At 39.8% G+C, this 18,431-nt stretch overlaps 1 pseudogene; it reads right to left on the reverse strand.

Annotated features, from left to right (window-relative positions):
* Positions 1 to 7,721: 7,721 nt before the first annotated feature.
* LOC123902539 lies at positions 7,722 to 9,342 on the reverse strand (annotated as a pseudogene).
* Between the last annotated feature and the right edge of the window lie 9,089 nt (positions 9,343 to 18,431).

Raw genomic sequence — 18,431 nt, forward strand, 5'->3', positions numbered from 1 at the left:
TTTATAAACTATTATTGTCCGCTTGTTTTAAATTTTTTTAAAAATCATTTCTGAGAAATATATATATATTTTTTAAAAAGTAATTTTTATCAAGTTAAAATCTCTAAAATGAATATTTAAGTTACTGAATGTCAAAATCACTCCTTAAATTTATAAAATGATGAATTTAATTAAACCATGACATTGAGGTCAAGTAATTAATAAACTCCTTCTAGGACAAATCGTTTGAGAGAACTCGAGTTCGATTTCTGATGAAAATAATTCTTGACCAGACTTTATTTATCTCGCAGCCAAACTTTGAATTATAGGACACTCTTTCTTGAAAACTGGAGGGTTAATAAAAAAAGAAGAAGATGAATTTAAAATAAATTTTATTATTTTTTAATTAAATTACCATAAAAAATATTTTAAGAAATAGAAAAAAAAATCATTTTTTAAAACTAAAAAAACGGCACGACCCTATATCTCTCTTCATCCAAACTGAAGAAATACATTATTTCTTTACTATCCCTCTCTTTTTTATTTCTCTCATGAATATATCAAAACATTCATAGATTTTTTTCAGTGATAAAGGAAATATTAACCCAAACACACCATGGAGGAAAAACACTAGAGAAACCATACGCAAAGAACCCAATGCAACTATGCAAGAAAGGGACAAAGATGAAGGGCAGCCAGAAAACAAAAAGAAGAGAAGGTATCAATAATAATATATTAAAGTAAGTAATAGGACAAAGACAATTTCTAAATGAATATTCTATTCCTCCAAAGCATGTCATTGCCAACCTAATTCGACGTTCAAACCTAATTGGAGGGTAATATTGCCAACCCAACCTAAAATTTTAATTATTTTTAATTAAATGATCCAGAAACGGTCACCGTTCTATGCATGAGCATTTTATTAAATATTTTTATAAATTTGGAACTTTAGGCCAGCAATGTGGACTAAAAAGTTTTGGAAAAGGTTCTATAATGATCTTGTGTATTTCTTTATTATTTTTGTATATATCATTCAATAATTCTTAGACTAAATAGAATAAAATAGAAAGCAAATAGAAATAATACTTCATTTATTGTCTTCTTTCTCTTATGAGGACTTATCCTTTTAGGAACCAAGTGAGATATGCATGTTTTTTTGTTGAATGAGAGAAATAAATTCTAAAGGAATCCTCACACTATTATTAGGTTAGGTTAGGTTGATTCACTATACGGTGCTCACTACTTTAATAGTCGAAATGTGAACCCGAGTTGATCGAGTGGTGTTGGATTGGGTCCTTGGAGTATGCTCCTCTCAAGGTCTTAGGTTCGATTCTCACTGGTGCCAATTTCGGTGGGCTAAGTCCATACAGAGCAATAAAAAAAAAAACTCTGGCTTTAAATGGGGCCCCCGCAAGTGGGCGGTGGGATTGGTCCCCTTAAATTAGTCAGCCCTAAGACCGGATACCAAGTTTTCAAAAAAAAAAAAATAGTCAAAATGTGTACATGTATCACTTTTTTTTTTACAACGGGATATAACCACAAATAACAATCAGCTATATCATAAAATTTTGTCACTGTGACTTACACCACCTTATCAATTATCATCACATCTTAGGTTCGGAGATACCAATTGTGTTCTTTCTCTTATGAAGAGTAATTATCCTTTTAGGAGCCAAGCGAGATATACAGTGTCTTTTTTGTTGTATGGGAGAAGTAAACACTAAACGAATCCTCACACTATTATTAGGTTAGGCTGATCCATGATTTTGGTATTGGATGACTATGAGATCGATATTTTTTGAATTAGTCGGTCATTATATCGAATATCGAGTATTAAAAAAATAAATTAAAAGTTGACTCATATATACCACTAAAGAGAACAGAAGAGCAACAAAATATTCATAACTTGAATTGATAGGCGCACCAAAGATGGAATAGAGAATAAAATCAGTGTAACCAAAATTCTCGTGGCTTAGATGGGCCAACCAATAAGGTGGGTTGGGTTGGCATTATATATTTCAATTTCTTCTTGTACAATATTTTTCACTTTTCACACATTCCCTAAACTTTTTTCAAAATATATAATATATATCTTGTTACATTACGTGTAATGAAATCGTTCACAAGAATCATATAAATACTTTTACTATAAAATTAAAATAATTATATATAATTGGGAAAGTTTGATAAGAGGTTGGATTTGTTTGACCATCAAAAATATTGCATATAGACATAATGATAATTTGCTAGTGGGTTGGAAGATGGCAAGGCTTTGTTGAGAGGTCCACATTCCATTTTCATTCCACTTTGTTTTTAAGTCCTCTCTGGCAAGGATTCTTAGAAATTATGCCTTCCCATTTCATGACAAATTGCTTTACTATTTACTTATGGGTTACATTTGCTCATTGATTCAACTTCCACCAATGTGACATGATTTGAGGAAATGAAGTACCTCATATAGACTTTTTTTTAGAAATTAAATTTAGGAACCACACAATGTAAATAAGGGCCATGATATTTTTATGAAAGTTCCAAAAGTTGAGGATCTATTTTAAAATATGAAAAATAGAGACCAACATGCAAAATTTTAAATTTTAGGATCAATATGCAAAATTTAAATATTATAGGGTCCAATTTAAAAAATTTAAGAGAATTATAAGGGTCAATTTTGAAATTTTTAAAATATAGATTTTGATAATTTTAAACCTATGTCAAATAATAAATACAGACACTTCTCTCGATCGGACTTTCAACATAGAATCATCTCATTGTTGAAGTCTTTTTTGGTTCCATGAGAGAAAAGCTAATACAAACAAAAACAAAACATTTCTAATCTCTAATAAAAACAATTCCCCAAGCATTAACAAAGAAGGAGGTTAGACAACTTAATATGAGGGGCTTCAAGCTTCACAAGAGGGGAGATAGAGTTAGCTCCCTTTTTTTCCTCTCGGGGCGTGTGATCAACAACAACAACCCAATCTATATCCAAAAATTGTTGAATGCTAGTAACTTCAATAACAAACTCATGATAAGGTGAAACACCATATTTAACAAGTGTAACCGTTAGTAAGAGTCAGAGAAGCAAACGTCGAAATCCCTTTTCCCACCATAATTTTATCCTATATGTAGCATAATCATGATCTGCGCATACAAAATACTCAGCTGTGTCGCAACACCATAAAACCCTCCAAGAAAAGGTCTATCATTATTGCGGAATGGAGTTGTGTGATAATCACATAGTGAACTATTCTTGGAGTCTTAACTCTTTTTAAATGAACTTTTCACGATGTGTATAAAAGTAAATAAAAATAAAAGATCAAATGTATTTTTTGAAATTTGAATGTGAGACAAGAAGATATAATGGTCATGTATGTGTTTTGTCTCTGTTGCCACTGTGTCTATAAAGGAAAATTGAGTTGACATGTTATTGTGATGTATCTTTGAGTAATTGGAAAAGAAATGGGACATTGGGACTCAATTAACTAAACATGTGATGATAGGGGACCTATTTTTTTTTTTTTAATGAGATATAAGATGGTTGACTAATTAAGTTGAAAAAGGGATGCAAATAAGGTTCACAAGCTTTGCACATCCACATGAATATGTGTCATGATTGGATATGAGAAGTTAAAGATTACATTTTATAAAGTGGCAGACCATAATATATAGTACAATTAAAATGTGTGTGATCTAAAAGCAAGTAACATATTTTAGATGATGCTATATGTCTGTGACAATCAATTGCTCAAAGCCAAAAAGAACTCCAGCCTCAAAATATATCGAGCATGCATGCATTTTAATTTGAACCTCAATTTGAAAGGGAGTTCTATCATAAAATACAATCATATAGATGCAAAACTAGGGTTTGGGATATATTGTTAATTACTAAAAAAACTCACAGAATTTGATGAAAAGTGTGAAATAACTTTGTAAATGACTTTATCATCCAAAGTAGCATATTTATATGAAGGATAATATTACACTTAATTTTGGTTAGATTATAATCACAGAATTAAACAAAATGATTGAACTCATAGCTAATAAGTTACAGTTAAAGATGAATGTTTAGGAGAATTGAAGTTTAAATTTTTGTTAGAATAATTTTTTGGTCATATTTTACTTGATTACACCTTGATCAAATTCCGAACTATTATGCTCTATTGCGCGTTTGATCTGCTAAAAAATAGGGGACTGAACTTGACAACTTTTGTTGTATCCTGTTTAATTTGAAACTGGTTATGGAACTGGACAAATTAGGTAGCAAAAAAACATAACAAAAACAAGAACTTTTGTCCCTCACTAAACCACAAGAAAACTTTTTGTCCATAGTACAACTATAAAAATACGAAAATACTCATTTTATTTTCAAATATGGAAATATTATCGTCTAATCTCTCTCCGATACAGTTTTGTCCTATCATGTATTATCTTATTCTCATTATGTACTGTCATGTTCAGTCATTATTATTTTACGAATCAAACGCACCCAACCGTCAAGGGTTAAGAAAAAAAAAACACAATTAATAAAATGGTATACTAGAATATAAATTTTAATTAATTATAGAAATTGTGAAGATGATAAAGATCGACCTTATCACAACCTGGTGAGTGGATGACTTGCCTATTGTGGATTATGAAGAAATGAGAACAAACCTATGCATTTTTATGGGCCTAATGATTTTAGGACCAGCTTAGCTAGGACCGATTGTGATCCAGTAGCTATCTATAAGGGCGGGTAGGAAATGGGAAAATACCATATATTCAAAGGGCTTCTTGCCTTCTCATAAAAACAACTCATCAACTTCTACTTGCCAAGAAAAGTTGCAATGACAATTGACAACCTAGAGTCTATCAGCCTATGATCACCATGCAACTAACAAAGAAGATTGCTACTTTTTTATAAGAGACATTTCAGTTTTCTAAATTAATACATTAATTTAGTCTATATTATATTAAATATGGAAAATGCTAAACAGTGCCCCGGGGGCACTGGTTAAGCATCTTAAAATAGAAATTTTGTCTCGAAATGCGTGCATTCAATGCCTCAAAAGTACAAAAAGTTGTCTTTTCAATATAAATTTTATTTTTTATTTCCTTTTTAGGTATGCTTAACAAGTGCCCCGGGGGCACTGTTTAGCATGACCCATTAAATATTTAATAAAATTTTTAAAAAATGAAGTTTCTTTTATAAAAAATATCAGTGGGAGTATAAGTTTTGTTTCGGAGTTTTTTTTTTAAGCAAACACAATCAACTCATTTCATTAATAATAAAAAGTTCAATATAAGGAGGAACACTATTAAAGTAAGTGCGACTAAACCAAGAAATGGTCGTCCTAGCTAAAGTATATGAGTCGTCATGTTCGTTTGTCGCTTCGTGAACTTAATCTCAAAGTTCATATTAAATTGTAACAATAACTTAATAGATGAAATAATAGAGCTCAATTATGATATTCCTTGAGGAGTAGCTTGTATGACGTCTACCACAACTTTGGAGTAGTTCGTTAACATTGATAATAAAATAAGTTGGTATTAACATAAAGATAATTTTACCGTACATAAATTATCTCTATGTTAACTTTATGTACTAATAATTTTTATGTTAATACATAAAGTTAACATTGATAATAACACGCATTACTATGGTAAAAAATAAATGTGTTAACTTTTTTTTCTTCTTTTTTTTGGTGTAGTTCGTTACTTAAGTAAACAGATTGTTCTATTATAGAATATGAAAGGAAAAGAGGTAGAGGCAAAATGAAATTAACTTAAAATCAAAACAGTTACATTAAACAGAAAAACTACCGCGATTAATGTAGAGATTAGATGAAGTATTATTATGTATACCGAGTGATTTAAAATCATTAATGTAAGGATTTGAAATTCTTTTATTTGTGGAATAGTGGTAACTTGTTTGCTACTTTTTTTTTTTTTTTATAAACAAAAAATGAATTATAAGGAGTACAAGGGGTACTCAACCCTTACAATTCAGAATAGATCACTTTAGATGCGTTGAAAACAATCTAAAGGATTATTACGCCATTCAGAAAAAACTAAATTAACATTGTTCCCTGTTCGGCCTATAAACCAAAACCAAGAAAAATAAACAATTTGCTCCACTAACGATGATATGTTGACACAGTCTCCTCTAAAAATAATGTTATTACGCGTACGCCAAATACTCCATGTCGTCGCCAGCCAAATTATATGACGAATTCGCTTGCTATGATTGCCTTTTGCTAATTCACCAAACAAAGTGAAATGGCTTGTGACATCCTCAAAAGGGATCACATTAGTGCCCAACCAAACAAATATTTTCTGCCAAATTTGTGAAGTAATGCAGCAAGTGAAAAAGATGTGTTGTATGTCCTCTATCTCTTTGAAGCAAAATATGCAACTTCTCTCATGATTATTCGTGATAATACCTTTGCAAAATAAAGCCTCCCGGGTTGGTAATTTTTCAAGTAACAACCGCCAACCGAAAACGCTAACTTTTGATGGAACATTGTTCTTCCATAATCTTTTCAATGCTGCCACTGTATTTGTATCAAGAGTAGTACCTACACGCTTGTCCTGCAAAACCATGTACGTTGATCGAACCGAAAAAGAACCATCAGAATTTGATGACCATCTTCTTCTGTCGCTAGAAGCTCTGTTAGGCCGAACTTGTTCAAGCAATTGATGCAATTCATTGAGGGATTCAATATCTGCATCATCAAGTGCTTCCATCCAATTAAGTTTCCAAGACCACATGTTGTTATTCCATATCCCCATATTTGAAATGCAAGCATCTTTATGAGTTGATTTTTGAAACAAAGATGGATACAATTCACTTAACGGTTCCATTCCTAACCATTTTTCCTTCCAAAAAGCTATATTGTTACCGTCGCCGAGAATGCTACTAATATTATTAACAAACCAACCCCCTTCCTCCGCACCTCCTGTTTTCCACATATCCCGCCACCAAATTGAAGCATGTTTGAGACTCTCCCTTCCTTCCCCATATAAGAAATTAGCGGCAAAAGAACCATAACGAAATTGCAAAAGATTGAACCAAGAAGCAGACAAATCATTCAGACACCGCCACTTCCATTTACATAAGAGTGAATCATTAAATAACTCCAAATTTTTTATGCCTAACCCTCCTTTATCCTTTGGTTGGCAAATATTATCCCAACTAACCCAACATATTTTTGATCTATCCATTCCTCCACCCCATAAAAAATTCCTTTGAATGCTCACCATTTCCTTCAACACACAAACCGGTGCTTTAAAAAAAGAGAAGAAATAATCATATGTATTATTGTATCAATCGAGTTGCAATAATCATATTATATTCTGATTATTATTCTCTTTTTCTCATTATAAGTGTCTTATTTGAAATATTTAATTTTCTTATAATAAAAGGAACTTTAAAATACCATTTGACAAAAACCTTTAATTGAATTTAAAGGAGAAAACTTGTTTTAGAACGCTTATGATCATCAAATGCAGTATTTGTTCTTCTTGACAAGAAACAATTAATGTTAATTTTTTTTCCGCCTTATCCTTCTAGATCACATGGGAAGTGGTCTTTGATAATCTAAAATTTTAACGTGAAATAAGTAAATTCTACCCAAGAATTATTCCAATCAAAATTCAAACAGCTATTTAATCTCTTGAGATCAATGAATTGATTGTTAAATAGAATATGAATAATAAAGAAACTCTACATCAAACAATTGCAAATTCATAAAGTTTGATGTCTATGTTTCATATGGCAGTTGATCAGCCAAATAGATGTAGATATGTCTCATAGCTCCAGTGATAAATTCATTTTTTATATCTTGATTCTACCGTCACAGTTTCACCATCATTAATCTTGATTGAACCTGGTGTTAGATAACATACAGACATTTCAAAAAGATAGCCTTCCTCATTCCCCGCTTCCTTTCCTGTTCCATATCTTGGTGTTGATGTACACAATGTCCTTCCATCCTAATTAATTAATCCAAAACAAAAAAAAAATATAGATTATGCAAGCACGATCTAACAAGATTATTTTGACAATATGTGGAATTAAGAAACTTTATTATCGCAAAAGAAGTAAATTAAGCAAAAACAATCAAGTTTAACAAAACTTGTTCAAATTAATATTAAACCCTACCTGTCCGTATAGTGTTGCATTAACAACACCTGTATGCATATGAGCAGTGTCATAGATAAGATAACCACCTTTTTTCATGGGAATGCTTGATTTTTGAACATGAAAACGATCACCACTATTATTCTCTGGAATAGTATACTCTGCCTGTAACAAATTAAGAAATCTTTGTAACCCATTATCATCCAACGTGCAATGCAATAAATAACTATTATATATCATAAGGTTTTAAAACTTATTTTCTTTTTATTTTTACATGCAAATGTTAGGTGTGAATATACTATGTTAGTAACCAGAGTTTCTTTGAGCCTCCTTTTTATGAGTCCAAGATCAATCACTTAAGCTACGTCTTGATCATGACATAATTAATTGATCATGAATTGAAAACTGTAATTTAAATAACTTATTTATCAGACAATCATGGATTGTTTCGGAACCATTTGTTCTAACTCGATCAGTGGAATCAAGTATATAAAATCTAAGTGGAATTTGGTGATGGTCCCAGTCAACCCATGTTGCTTTGTATCTTAAGGCAAGCTTTCTCCTTGGTGCTTCAAATCCCTTTATTAATTTGCATTGAAAGTTATCTTTGCAACAAAAGATTCCTCCTTTATATTCGGGGGTCAATGGTTTTCCATGAATTTCAGTTGACACATTATAGAAATTTTGTGGGAGATTAAATTGATCACACCTACATTTAGTGCAACTTTTCCTATTTTATGTGCCACGTGTATCAATGACCATGATGCTAAATAGCCATTTCTCTTCCCACCCTTCTGGAATATTTGCAGGGTTTCCTAGTTCAACTGCAAATGAATTAGGAATTTTTGTACTTGTTCCCCGTGATTCACTTCCAAAACCCCAATAATGTGGAAGAATAGCATCGTTGCATGTTCCGTTGTTTCTTCTGAAGATGGCACCCCCAAAAGGTTTGGTAAGATCATTAAAATCATGAGTTTTATTTATAATATATTTTATAGCAAAATAATGATGAAAGTAAGTTTCATGCAATGGTACAGAATTCTCTTGACTCCTATATGACCGGTTGGAAACTCAATATCAAACATTGATTTTGACACAACTTCTCTGGGCCCCACTTCAAACTTTTCTGACAAATATGTTGCTGATTGAATAATATGAGACTTTATTTGTGAGTAAGTTGTGCTTGATAGCATCACAAGTATTGAGAATGAGAAAATAAATGATTTAGAGATCAATCTCATGTTTACCTGCACATGAATGATTATTGTTACATAATTAGTTATGAATAGTGCTTGTAATGTTATTCTTTTGCATAAATTTATATATAGACATTAAAATAAGTGTTTGAATGTCATAGGAAAATTAATTGGATGGAAATGTGTACCACATGAGATGTCATAATGAATATTTACTTCTTCTTGAACTTTGAAGAAATTTTAAAATTAAAAATTGGTAGAAGACAACTTTGTGAAGATGTGGAGATCTTGCATGTTTCCTACTTTTATAGTTGAAATCTTAAAAGTTGTCATAACTTTGATGAGGAGAGAGTGCAAGTTTCTTACTTTTTTTTTTACAAACCAACTCATACGTTGAATCCCTTTTTTAGGTGTCTGAGGTATTTTTATTTTTTGACAAGCAGTTTCGATAAACAAAAAAAAGACCCGCTAAGAATTTATTAGAAATATGACAATGCAATAAGTAGTTGTCGATTACATCTAAACAAAATTAACTAGCAATTTATGGGTATAATTTTACAAGTAGTTGTCGATTACATCTAAACAAAGATACTACACATAACTAAAATAATATTCAACAATTAATTAGTTAGAAATTTTTGTCGCGCGTTATCTTGTTTTTGTCAAATGGTTTCACCGAAAAAAGGTTGTGGAGTAAAATTAATGGTACTTTATACTTAGTAACCGTTGGATCAATATAAAGTCCCTTTGAATATGCAATATTAATATTGGTCTATGGCGAAGGGATAATCAAAGTATTTTCGATGATCACACCGGTGATTATAATGAACTTGTAGAAGAAATTAAAGCGGTGACTTGAGAGAGAATATATATGGTAGTGACTAAACAATTAGATTCTAGTTTGTGGAAAACCATTGTACATTTGTGGCCTAACCTCAATAGATTTTCATATTGGTCTTTTGTACCATTGTAGGTGTCTGAGCAAAGTGATTGGTTTTCTAGAAATATCATTTATAGAGTTACTGCTACACCGCCCGCCCCGTCTAAAGAAAGCTATGCAGTTTTAACAGGGCCGATTCCGACATTCTGGAGGTCCAGGGAAAATAATTTGGAGGCGTGTCTGGCGTTTCCAAACTCTGGAATGGGTTAGGCATTTTGTGTGGCTGCTGATCGAGGATTATTTAGAGTAGAGTTTCATGTAAATTCTTCCATGGTGGCTAATACACTACAGAACCTAAAATGTTTATGTTTGGTCCCATCTTAAGCACACCCCATCTATTTTTTACTGTAAATTTATCAATCCTATTGAAATAAATAAGTGATTGTCTTGAACTGAGTTAAGCATAAGGAGACACACATAAGAAGAAACTTGAGTTTTAAAATACACATTTCCTATTATAGAGAAGCCAAGTGATTGTGTATTGTTCTGGACTGGGCCAAGGGCTGGCCCAATCACTTCTGCCCGACATTTGGGGCACAGCCCAATAAGGGGAGACTTCCCCGACACGTCAGCCAATGACGTGCCCTGCTCGACATTGTGGGTAATCAGCACGTTAAACACGTGCTCGTATATCCATGCATGTTGATCCATTCCATCGTAGCTTAACAGCTAAGCAGCACGTTTAGCACGTGCTCCTTTATCCAGCCACAGCTGTCACGGAGCCTATCCCTTACCCGCGAATAGCGGAACGGCTCCAACCAAGATAGAGGCAAATAACGGCCTTCCCCTATGATACGGGGACTATCTTGGCAGTTGAGTCTATTGGGCCGGTTATCCCGGCCCAATAGACCAACCTTTGGCCCAGCGCTGGGGGCACTATATAAGCTCTCCTAGACAGGAGAGCCAGGTATTCTGATTCATTCTCACTATACTTTCTCTCTCTTCTATTGTATCTCTCTTGTTCTCTTTGCTGACTTAGGCATCGGAGCACCTGCAGGTACAAACCCCCCCTTCGGTGTGGAAGCTTGCTCAACGGACCGGCCTCAACCTTTCTGATCATCAGGTTAGATCAGTGGCGCCGTCTGTGGGAACTGAGTTCCTCCCCTTCTTTAATCTTTCCTAAAGAAACAAAGATCAAAACCGATTCTCTCAACAACTTTCACCATGGCTAGTTCATCACAGCAACTCAACACCGATACCGGCGACGAGAACGTGCTCAACGTTCCACCCTCTCTGCCGCCGCAACATAACACCGTCCTATCACCGGTGCGTGACGATACCACCATACCACGCGGTCCAGAAACCGACTCCCGCGACGGACGGGAAACCTCACTCTCTTCCGATGAAGAAGACGTCGAGATCCTAACCGATCGTCGGATGGGCAAACGCCCGCAATTGAAACAAGAAACTCCGGCAAACAACGCTGGACAGCCCGCCATCTTGGCCAATTCCGAGATCACGGCCTTGATCGCTGCTTTGAAACAAACAACGGAGGCCATGCAGGCTCAAGGCCGTCGTCTAGACGAACAAAGTGAAAGAATCACCGCGCTGGAAAGGAGCCGGCGCCGTAAAAAGACCAACTCTCCCCCGCGGAGACACCAGGCTACTCCTTCCCCTCCCCGTCCGGCGGCCGTCAAACATCGACGCCCCGACCTAGAGAGGGTCGAAGTTACTCCTCGGAAGAGGGATCGCACTCCTCCACATCGCGAGGGCAGACTCTCCCCGGGAAAGAAAGGGAAACACGAAGCTCCACGCCGACATTCACCTCAAGGGTTGGCGATGATGGCCAAGCATGGCGCGTCGGGCAGCTACCGTCCTCGCAATCGTAGTCCGACGCCGATGCCCGGCGATTATTCTCCCCGGTCTTCCGAGGACCATTCTCCTAACGGGAGTGACGAGGGTGATCCCCGATGCCCCCTGTCCGCAGACATTCTGAGGAAGCGTGTTCCAAAGGGCTTCGAGAGACCTCCTACGCTCCCCGCGTACGATGGTTTGACCGACCCCGACGATCACATAGCTAATGTCAACGCTAACCTGGATTTCAGGAATATTAGCGGTGCCATCAGGTGCAGACTTTTTCCGACCACGCTGAGGAAGGGAGCGATGGCATGGTACCAAAGCCTGCCCCCTCAATCTATCGACTCGTGGAAAGACCTTACAGACCAGTTTTGTAGACACTTCACTGCTTCCCGCAAGCACCCAAAAACTGTGCACGCCTTGGAGGCCATCTACCAAGCCGAGGAAGAAACTCTCCGCAATTTCGTCGAGAGGTTCAATAAGGAGGCTGTGCAGGTCGAAACAACCGACGACATGAAGAAGTACTTGCTGCAGAGGGGCCTTCGCCCGGGCAGCGATTTTGCCAAAGCCGTTGGCATAGAAAAACCACCCACCTGGGACGACCTCCTCCTAAAAGCTCAAAAATACATTGAGTACGAGGAAGTCCAGGCAGCTGATGTCGCCCGCCTTGCCCGACCTGGAAGCAGCCACCCTGCTCGCGAGTCCTCCCATAGGAACGATGACAGGGGTGGCGACAGGGGAAGCGATATAGGCGGCGACACGGGTGGCGAGAGGGGCAGAGACAGAAGGAGGGGCGAAAGACGAGAGCCCCGTGGCCCTCCAAGCGCATTCAGCACTTACACCCCCCTCGTCAAATCCCGGGGAGAAATATTTGCTGAAATTCACATCTCCGAGTTTAACAGAGCAGGTGTGAAGCAACCAAAGTCAACCCCTCTGAAGCCTGGCCAAGACAAGAATAGGTATTGCAGATACCACAAGAGTTATGGTCACAGGACCGACGACTGCATCCAGCTGAAGGATGCTATTGAAATTATGATAAGGAGCGGACACTTGAGGGAGTTCGTCAAAAGAAACAACGACCCTCGACCAGAGGCCGCGGAGACACGCGCGGTCGAGGAGATACCTCCACAACCAGCCGGGCAGAACAACGCCAAACAGATAGCTATGAGCGTATCCCGGCCAGAAGATTTTGCTATCCCTAGCGGTTTTGGGGACACCTATACTGGTCCTACGCTTAGCACGTGGGACTATTTCACAGACTCATTCGTCATATCCGGTGGTCATATGGACAAGCACACCGTCGGATCAATAAAAAGAAAATTCGAGGATCTCATCAACACGTCCTCGAATATGAACGCAACGCTGGACAAGGCGAAAGGGCGATCAATGCCTTTAGCCTTCTATCGAGAAGAGCTGCCCGGTGGAACAGCCAATTTCCAAATTCCCCTCCTCGTCCGGGCAGACATGGCCAACATGGACGTTCGTCGGGTCCTCATCGATCCGGGGAGCTCCTGCGATATCATGTACGCCAGTTTGTTCAGGACCTTACAGCTGGACGAGACACATCTCACCCCGTACTTGGGCTCAGATCTCACAGGATTCAACGGGGCAACCACTAGGCCTTGGGGCTATGTCGACCTCATAGTCACTTTCGGCTCCGAGGAAACTGCCAAGTCGATCAGGGTCAAATTTCTGGTCGTAGACTGCCCCTGCCTCTACCAGTGCATCATCGGCAGGACGGCCATAGCAGACCTGATCGCTGTCCCCTCCATTGCCCACCTGAAGATGAAGTATTACACTCATAAGGGGCAGGTTGCTACTCTACACGGGGACATTGAAGCCGCGAGGAGGTGCTTTGACGCAGCATCCAAAGGCAACAATTTCATTGGCAAAGCTTCTGAACCAAAGAAGCCAAAGCCTTCCTCGGAAACACCACCAAAGCCATCCCCGGAAGCACCACCAAGTCTGCCCGGTCCAAGTGTGAGCTCTGTTGATCTTGACAGCCGCACCTCCAAGAAAGAACATAAGGAGGAGAAAAAGCTGAGGAAGGAGGAGAAGGAGGACGACGAGGCGAGCAAAGAGCATTATCGCCCCATTCCAGATGGAGACTTCGAGATAGTCCAGTTTGGCGAGGATCCAGAAAAAGGAGTCAAGATGGGTACGGGGCTCCCCGAGTTGGCTAGGAAGCAGCTAAAAGCCTGCCTTAGAGAAAATGCTGACTTGTTCGCATGGCACGCTGCCGACATGCCCGGGCTGGATCCAAACATCGCTTGTCATCAACTTACTGTCGACCCACTTGCTAGTGCCGTAGTGCAACGTAGGCGTAGGCAGTCTCCCGAAAAAGCGGAGGCTGCTGAAAAAGCTGTAAAAGACCTCCTAGAGGCAAATTTTATTTCTGAAGCCAGATACACTACCTGGTTGTCTAACGTTGTACTTGTGAAAAAATCTAATGGAAAATGGAGAATGTGTGTGGACTATACCGATCTCAATAGGGCTTGCCCTAAAGATTCTTATCCTTTACCTTGCATTGATAAACTAGTCGATAATTCTTCTGGCTTTAAATTATTGTCTTTTATGGATGCATATGCAGGATACAACCAAATCCCAATGGCTGTGGCCGACAGGGGAAAAACAGCTTTCATGACTGAGTCGGGCAACTATTACTACAACGTAATGCCCTTCGGTCTAAAAAACGCTGGTGCTACATACCAGCGGATGATGAACAAAGTATTCCGGGGAGAAATAGGCGACATGCTCGAAGTCTACATGGACGACATGATCGTAAAATCCCATGAGGAAATCGACCATACCGCCCACTTACGTAAGGTCTTCGAGCAGGCCAGAAAACACAACATGCGATTCAACCCAGAAAAGTGCACCTTCGGGGTACGAGCAGGAAAGTTCCTCGGATTCTACCTAACAGAACGAGGAATCGAAGCCAACCCCGACAAATGTCGTGCCTTTACGGAGCTCCCAACTCCGAACAACAAGAAATCCATACAAACCCTGAACGGAATGCTGACCTCATTGTCTCGCTTCGTAGCAAAATCTGCTCAACACGCATTACCGCTTTTCAAATTACTAAGGAAAGAAGCTGTGTTCGAATGGACGGACGAGTGCAAGCAGGCCCTCCAACATCTAAAGAAGGCCCTGTCCGAACCCCCAGTCCTCTCGCGCCCGGATGTCGAGGAAGTGTTATACATCTACCTCTCCGTCGCATCTGAGGCCGTCAGCGCGGCCCTTGTCCGTGAAACAACGGAAGGACAAAAACCAGTGTACTTTACAAGCAAGGCTCTCCAGGGGCCCGAACTCAGATATACACAAATCGAGAAGGTGGCCCTTGCCTTGATCAACGCAGCAAGAAGACTACGTCACTACTTCCTTGCACACACAATCGTAGTCCGAACCGACCAACCAATTAAGTCATTGCTTGGTCGGCCAGATATGGCGGGCAGGATGCTCAAATGGTCCCTCGAGCTTTCCGAATTCGACATTCGTTACGAAAGCAGGAAAGCGCTAAAATCACAAGTCCTAGCAGACTTTGTGGCCGAAATGACGAATCCATCCTCCGCGACAAGCGAGGCAGACAAATGGACAATATTCGTCGACGGAGCATCGAGCGCCACGGGAGCAGGAGCAGGAATTATCCTGGAAAACAAGAACGGGATCATCATCGAGGTATCCCTAGCACTATCCTTCCCGACATCGAACAACCAGGCAGAGTACGAGGCCTTCCTAGCAGGACTACGGTTGGCCGAGGACATGGAGGCAAAAGAAATCAAAATCTTCACAGATTCACAACTTGTTGCCTCACAAGTGTTAGGAGAGTATCAAGCCAAAAATGATAACCTCTCCGAGTATTTAGCATTAGTGAAGGAAAAAATCACTAAGTTCGAGTCCGTGGAAGTGCAACACGTTCCACGCGAGCATAACAAACGGGCAGACATCCTGTCCAAACTGGCGAGCACAAAAAAGAAAGGCGGAAACAAATCCGTCATTCAAGAAATACTCCCTCGACCAAGCATCGAGAAAACGACCAACGTCCTCGACATAAATGTCATTGGCGACAAAAATTGCTGGATGACCCCCGTCTACAACTTCCTCGCAAACGGAACCCTCCCCGACGATCAGAAAGAAGCTGCAATAATAAGACGTCGAGCATGCGCGTATGTCATCCTCGACGGAAAGTTATACAGACGAGGGTTCTCAATCCCACTCTTAAAATGTGTCGACGAGGAAACAGTCGACTACATCCTGCGCGAGGTACACGAGGGGATCAACGCCCAGCACCTGGGAGGAAGATCGCTGGCCAGGAAAGCTCTTCGAGCAGGATACTACTGGCCCACCATGCAGCAAGACGCAAAGGACCATGTGAAAAAATGTGACAAATGTCAACGACACGGGGACATGCACCTAACTCCTCCCCACGAACTCAAATCTTTGTCGTCACCATGGCCCTTCACAAAGGGACTCCACCAAAATAAATTTTTAATAGTCGCCGTGGACTACTTCACCAAGTGGGTAGAGGCAGAACCCCTCTCCGACATAACGTCGTTCAGGATACTCCGTTTCTTCAAACGCGACATACTCTGCCGATTTGGAATACCACAAGCCGTCGTCACAGACAACGGGACACAATTCACGGACAAAGGATTCCAAGACTTCCTCGCTGCTCTGGGGACCAAGCAACATTTCACTTCAGTGGAACATCCCCAAACTAACGGGCAGGCCGAAGCCGCCAACAGAGTAATCCTGCGCGGCTTACGATGAAGATTGGACCAAAATAAAAAGAAATGGGTCGAGGAGCTTGAAAGCGTCCTTTGGGCCTATCGTACAACACCACACTCCACGACCGGGGAGACTCCATTTCGAATGGTATATGGAACAGAAGCAGTAATCCCCGTGGAGGTTGGCGAGCCATCTCGCCGAACCGAGCAACCGCTCGAAGAAGAAATCAACGACGAAGCTCTCCGTGAAGAGCTAGATCTCGTCTAAGAAATTCGTACGGGGGCGTCCCTTCGGGAAGCCACCCTTAAACAAAAAATAGCTGCCCGACATGACGTGAAAGTCATCAAAAGAGAATTTGAAGTGGGCAGCCTCGTCCTAAGACGAAATGCTAAGGACTCCCCGGATGGTAAACTGGCGGCCAACTGGGAAGGACCATATCGCGTCATTGACAAAACAGAAAATGGCGCATACTATCTCGAGGATCTTCGAGGAAAGAAACTTCCTCGACCTTGGAACGCCCAAAAGTTAAAACAGTATTATAGCTAAGTTATTGCCAAACTAAAAACAATTCTAAAAGGCTGCTCGGATCCTCTAGCAACGAGCCCGACACCTCGACAACGGAAAGCACGCGGGCACACGTGCTCGATCCAATAATTGAAAAGGAGATACTCTGGCTCAGGAAGGGCAGAGCGTCTCCCCGACGAGGATAACCTTCGAGACAAGCTCCTCGTCTTCGTGCCAAGGCTTAACGCCCAGCTCGCGATGGGAAGTTCAAGCCGCGGGGGCGGGCACAACAACGTGTCGGCGCCCGTATTAGCCTCAGAAACAACTCTAGGCGCTTAGATAGTTCCCTAAACTTTCTAAGTTAAATCCGAGGACGACCTCCTCGACGACACGCGCTCAGAACAAAAACTTGCAAATAGAAAAAATGGTTTTGTCGGGCAGGCATACAACATTGTCGAGCAAATATACGAATATCAAAACCAAAAATTTGTTAAGTTAAAAACGAGCAAGCATAAAGACATGCATATATCACGAACAGGCATAACTTAGCAAAATGAAAAGCAATAATTTAAACATACACACGAGGAGAATGAGATAGACGAGCAGGATCAAGAAAATGGGCACTGTCATAAAAATACCGGGCATAAAAACCCACTTGTTCAAATATTACAAAACCGGGCACGCAGGCCCCCAAATATTGTTCAAAATTAAACAAAGAAAATGGCGCGCAGGCCCAAATAAAAGTGTCGAGGAGGATCAGGTGCTCTCATCGTGACCCTCTGGGTTATCATCTGGTGCCTTCTCCTCCCCGACGGCTTCCTCCTCAGCTTCCTCCTCCTCCTCGTCATCACCATCACCACCCTCATCATACTTCTCCTCCTCAAGGGCCATTTGCTTATATTCTTTAGGAATAACAATCTGCCCGTTCTCAACCCGTTTGAGCTTGTGAATGCCATCAGTAATCAAGCCATGCTCGGCATTCACAACCTTGAGTTGGGCGATCGCATTCTTCCACCCATGCACCATGCTCGCCAACATCAAGCCCCCTTGCCTTTTGATTTCCCTCACCAGGTCTCCTCGAGTTGCAAACTTGAGAGTCTCCTCCTTCTCATCCTCAAGAGGGGCACACTTGGCTTGCAACATAGCCACTTCTTCCAACAGCTTA

Source organism: Trifolium pratense, linkage group LG1 (genome assembly GCF_020283565.1).
Source record: "Trifolium pratense cultivar HEN17-A07 linkage group LG1, ARS_RC_1.1, whole genome shotgun sequence".
NCBI lineage: Eukaryota > Viridiplantae > Streptophyta > Magnoliopsida > Fabales > Fabaceae > Trifolium > Trifolium pratense.